At 39.8% G+C, this 5,026-nt stretch overlaps 1 non-coding gene across 1 annotated transcript; it reads right to left on the bottom strand.

The window, feature by feature from the left end:
• Positions 1-2,067: 2,067 nt before the first annotated feature.
• On the bottom strand, positions 2,068-2,175 carry LOC127747156 (small nucleolar RNA R71). The gene has a single exon (XR_008008960.1). It is a non-coding gene; the product is annotated as a small nucleolar RNA R71 (small nucleolar RNA).
• Between the last annotated feature and the right edge of the window lie 2,851 nt (positions 2,176-5,026).

The following is a 5,026-nucleotide window of genomic DNA, read 5'->3' as shown; positions in this document are numbered from 1 at the left end:
ACCTCATAGATTAAGGTGAGGAGCTCTGCTGTTCATCATGAACTAATGCAAGTATTATTGTTTCTCTTTCAATTCAAAGCTACTTCTTCTCCAAGATATACTCTCGTACTTAGTTCAGTTAAGTCAGAATAAAGGGGGTGACCCGTGACAATCACCTACTATCTTCATTACTCGCTTAGCCAAGATCTACGTGCGTGACAACCACAAGCAGTCTACATGATGTTCAACGTAGTCATTGGACGACAGCTAGAGTATACTCTCTTGGGTCTCTGATCCGTAGACCGAGTCCGTGTGGTTAGAACCTTCGTGGTATAGGCTAGAAACAATTGGCAGCATTCCTGACATTCAAAGTGTTCTTGCATGCATTATTGGTTTGATCTTAAATTCTTATCTTTTTAAGTCATTTTGAGTTTTTCTCTCTTCTCACTAAAAAATTCAAAAAAATGAAATATATATATATATATATATTCATGTAAATAATACAGAGAAATGAAGATTCAGAACATAAAGCAGAAGAATCATAGAGAAAAAGAGCTCACTGGCAATAAAACGCCAGTGAAGAGGCACTTTGGGTGTTAAACGCCAGAATGGCTACAATTCTGGGCGTTTAACGCCAGTAAAGCTATCATTCTGGGCGTTAAACTTCAGAATGGGCAGCATTCTGGGTGTTTAACGCCAGAAATGGCAGCATTCTGGGCATTAAGAAAAATGCCCAGTAAAGGATTCCTGGCGTTTAATGCTAGCCAGGGTATCTGGCTGGGCGTTAAACGACCAAAGAGGCAACGAAATGGGCGTTAAACGCCAGAATGGATAGCATTCTGGGTGTTTAACGCTAGGATGACACAAGGGAGGTAATTTCCTTTCCAATTCAAATTCTTTCAAATTTTCATTGTTTTAATTCATAATTTTAAAATCTTATCATTTTCATATCACATTTTCAAAAAAAAATCCTTGCTAACAATTAATGTTTTGATTCAAAAATGTCAAGTTTGTTACTTTCTTGTTAAGAAAGGATCAATCTTTGAATTCCAGAATCATATCTTTTAGTTTCTTGTTAGTCAAGTTATCAATTTTAAAAATCAAATCTTTTTAATTTCTTTTTTCAATCATATCTTGTTTTAAAAATTTTAATTTCATAATCTTTTTCTAACTTCTTCTCTTTTCAAAATTATTTTCAAATCTTTTTCAACCAATTACTATTTCTTATCTTTTTCAAAACCACCTAACCACTTTTCCACTTCCAATTTTCGAAAATCACTAACCACTTTTTCAAAAGTCTTTTTAATTAACTAATTGTTTTAGTTTTAATTTTCGAATACTCTCTCTCTCTCATCTCTTTCTATTTTATTTGCTAACACTTATCTTCTACTTATAATTCGAACCCTCTCTCTCCCTCTGTGTTCAAAATCTTTTCATTCTCTATCTACCTCATTCCTTTATTCTTCTTTTCTTATGACACATCAAGGAATCTCTATACTATGACATAGAGGATTCCACTACTCCCTTTGTTCTCTTCTTTTTCATATGAGCAGAAGCAGGGATAAAAACAATCTTGTTGAAGCTGACCCTGAACTTGAAAGGACTATGAAGAAGAAGCTAAGAGAAGCTAAAGCACAACACTCTGGAGAGGACCTTACAGAAAATTTCAAAAAAGAAGCAGACATGGTAGCCGAACACAACAACAATGCTAGAGATGCAAGGAAGATGCTTGGTGACTATGCTGCACCAACTTCCAACTTCTATGGAAGAAGCATCTCAATTCCTGCCATTGGAGCAAACAACTTTGTGCTTAAGCCTCAATTAGTTTCTCTAATGCAGCAGAATTGTAAGTTTCATGGACTTTTATCAGAAGATCCTCATCAGTTCTTAGCTAAATTCTTACAGATCTGTGATACTGTTAAGACCAATGGGGTTGACCACGAGGTCTACAAACTTATGCTTTTCCCCTTTGCTGTGTGAGATAGAGCTAGAACATAGTTGGACTCACAACCTAGAGAAAGCCTGAACTCTTGGGACAAGTTGGTCAATGCTTTTTTGACCAAATTCTTTCCACCTCAAAAGCTAAGCAAGCTTAGAGTGGACGTCCAAACTTTCAAACAGAAGGAAGGTGAATCCCTCTATGAAGCTTGGAAAAGATACAAGCAGTTAACCAAAAGGTGTCCTTTTGACATGCTTCCCGAATTGAGCATCATATGCATATTCTATGATGGTCTATCTAAATTGTCCAAGATGTCATTGGACCATTCTGCTGGTGGATCTCTTCTTCTGAAAACACCTGCAGAAGCCTAGGAACTCATTGAGATGGTTGAAATAACCAGTTCATGTACACTTCTGAAATAAATCCTATGAATAATGGGATAACTCAGAAGAAGGGAGTTCTTGAGATTGATACTCTGAATGCCATATTGGCTCAGAACAAAATATTGACTCAGCAAGTCAATATGATTTCTCAGAAGCTGACTGGATTGCAAGCTGCATTCGGCAGTGCTAAGGAAGCATCCTCTGAAGGAGAAGCTTATGACCCTGAGAATCCTACAATGGAAGAGGTGAATTACATGGGAGAATCTTATGGAAACACCTATAATCCTTCATGGAGGAATCATCCAAATTTCTCATGGAAAGATCAACAGAAGCCTCAACAAGGCTTCAACAACAATAATGGTAGGAGAAATAGGTTTGGCAATAGCAAGCCTTTTTCATCATATTCTCAGCAATAGTCTCTGATCTATCTAAAACCACTTTTAGTTTCATGAATGAAACAAGGTCCTCCATCAGAAATTTGGAGGCACAAGTGGGTCAGTTAAGTAAAAGAGTTACTAAATCTCCTCCTAGTACTCTCTCAAGCAATACAAAAGAGAATCCCAAAAGAGAGTGCAAGGCCATAACTATAACCACAATGGATGAACATGGAGAGAGTGAAAAGGCAATGATTCCCAGTGAGGAAGACCTCAAGGGACGTCCACTGACCAATAAGGAGTTTCCTACTGAGGAACCAAGGGAATCTGAGGCTCATACAGATACCATAGAGATTCCACTGAACTTACTATTGTCATTCATGAGCTCTAATGAGTATTCTTCATCTGAAGAGGATGAAGACACTGATGAAGAGCAAGTTGGTTATTATCTAGGAGCAATCATGAAGCTAAATGCCAAGTTATTCGGTAATGAGACATGGGAGGATGAACCTCCATTGCTCATCAATAAACTGAATACCTGGATTCAGCAGACATTACCTCAGAAGAAACCGGATCCCGGAAAGTTCTTAATACCTTACACCATAGGCACCATGACCTTTGAGAACGCTCTGTTTGACCTGGGGTCAGGTATCAACCTCATGCCACTCTATGTAATGGAGAAACTAAGGATCTTTGAGGTACAAGCTGTAAGAATCTCACTAGAGATGGCAAGCAAATCAATGAAACAGGCTTATGGACTTGTAGAGGATGTCTTAGTGAAGGTTGAAGGCCTTTACATCCCTGCTAACTTCATAATCCTAGACATTGGGAATGATGAGGATGAATCCATCATCCTTGGAAGACCCTTCCTAGCCACAACAAGGGCTATGATTGATGTGGACAGAGGAGAGTTAGTCCTTCAATTGAATGAGGACTACCTTGTGTTTAAGACAGAAGGATCTTCTTCTGTAAACATGGAGAAGAAGCATGAAAAGCTTCTCTCAATGCAGAGTCAGACAGAGCCCCCATATTCAAACTCTAAGTTTGGTGTGGAAGGCCACAATCATGCTCTGAGTGTCTATGAAGCTCTATAAGAGCTCACTATCAAGCTATTGACATTAAAGAAGTGCTTATTGGGAGGCAACCAAATCTTATTTGTCTATATTAATCACTTTCTCATTTTTATTTTCTAGTATTAGTCTATATTTTCTTTAGGTTGATGATCATGTGAAGTCACAAAAACAGCTGTAGAATTAAAGCGGAATCAAAAATAGCATAAAAATAGCACACCCTGGAAGACGACATTACTGGCATTTAAACGCCAGTAAGGATAGCAAAATGGCCATTTAACGCCCAGTCTGGCAATATTCTGGGCGTTAAACGCCATAAATGGCAGCCAGACTGGCGTTTAACGCCAAAAAAGGGTGTCTGATGTCTGGATGACGTTAAACGCTAGTAAGTGTAGCAGAATGGGTGTTTAACGCCCAGTTTGGCAGCATTCTGGGCGCTAAACGCTAGAATTAGCAGCCAAAAGGGTGTTTAACGCCAGAAAAGGGCATCAGCCTGCCGTTTAATGCCAGAAATGGCACACAGTGGGCGTTTAAACGCCAGAAAGGTGCAGGGATGCGAAATCCTTAGCACCTCAAGATTTGTGGACCCCACAAGATCCCTACCTACCCCAACTCACTCTCTCCCTTCTTCACACCCTTCCATAACACTCTTCCCCAAACACCATTCACCTATCAAATACTACCCTCTTACCCATAATCTCTCCACCACTCACATTCATCCAATATTTCCTAAAATAAACCCCACCTACCTCACCATTCAAATTCAACCCATTCCCCTCCAAAACCCACCCCTTCTCACACGGACTCCCTCTCACCCTTACCCTATAAATACCCCTCCTCACTCCTTCATTTTCACACATCATAACCACCTAAAACCCTCCTTGCCCGAACCACTCACCCCCCCTCTATCTCTTCCTTTATTTCTTCTTTTAATCCAGGACGAGCAAACCTCTTAAGTTTGGTGTGGGAAAAAGCGTTGCTTTTTGTTTTTCCATAACCATTAATGGCACTTGTTCATACCCTGACTGAGCTCCTCCAAACTCGGCAAAATCCATGATAGGTCCGACCTCGTCCCAAAGGCCCACGCCTGAGGTCGGACCTCGGACAACAAAGCTAAGAAGGCCCATCAGAAGGAACGCAGCCCAAAACCTAAAGGCCGAAAAGGCCTAGGAAAGGTGGTGCCACAAAGATAGGGATAAAACTCCCAAAAGATAAGATAAGATAAGAATATCTTATCCAGGGAAGATCACGGCCAACTATTATAAATACACTGGAGCACCC

The sequence above is a fragment of the Arachis duranensis genome, chromosome 4 (assembly GCF_000817695.3).
Source record: "Arachis duranensis cultivar V14167 chromosome 4, aradu.V14167.gnm2.J7QH, whole genome shotgun sequence".
Taxonomy (NCBI): domain Eukaryota; kingdom Viridiplantae; phylum Streptophyta; class Magnoliopsida; order Fabales; family Fabaceae; genus Arachis; species Arachis duranensis.
This window is presented reverse-complemented; position numbering and strand designations above follow the sequence as displayed.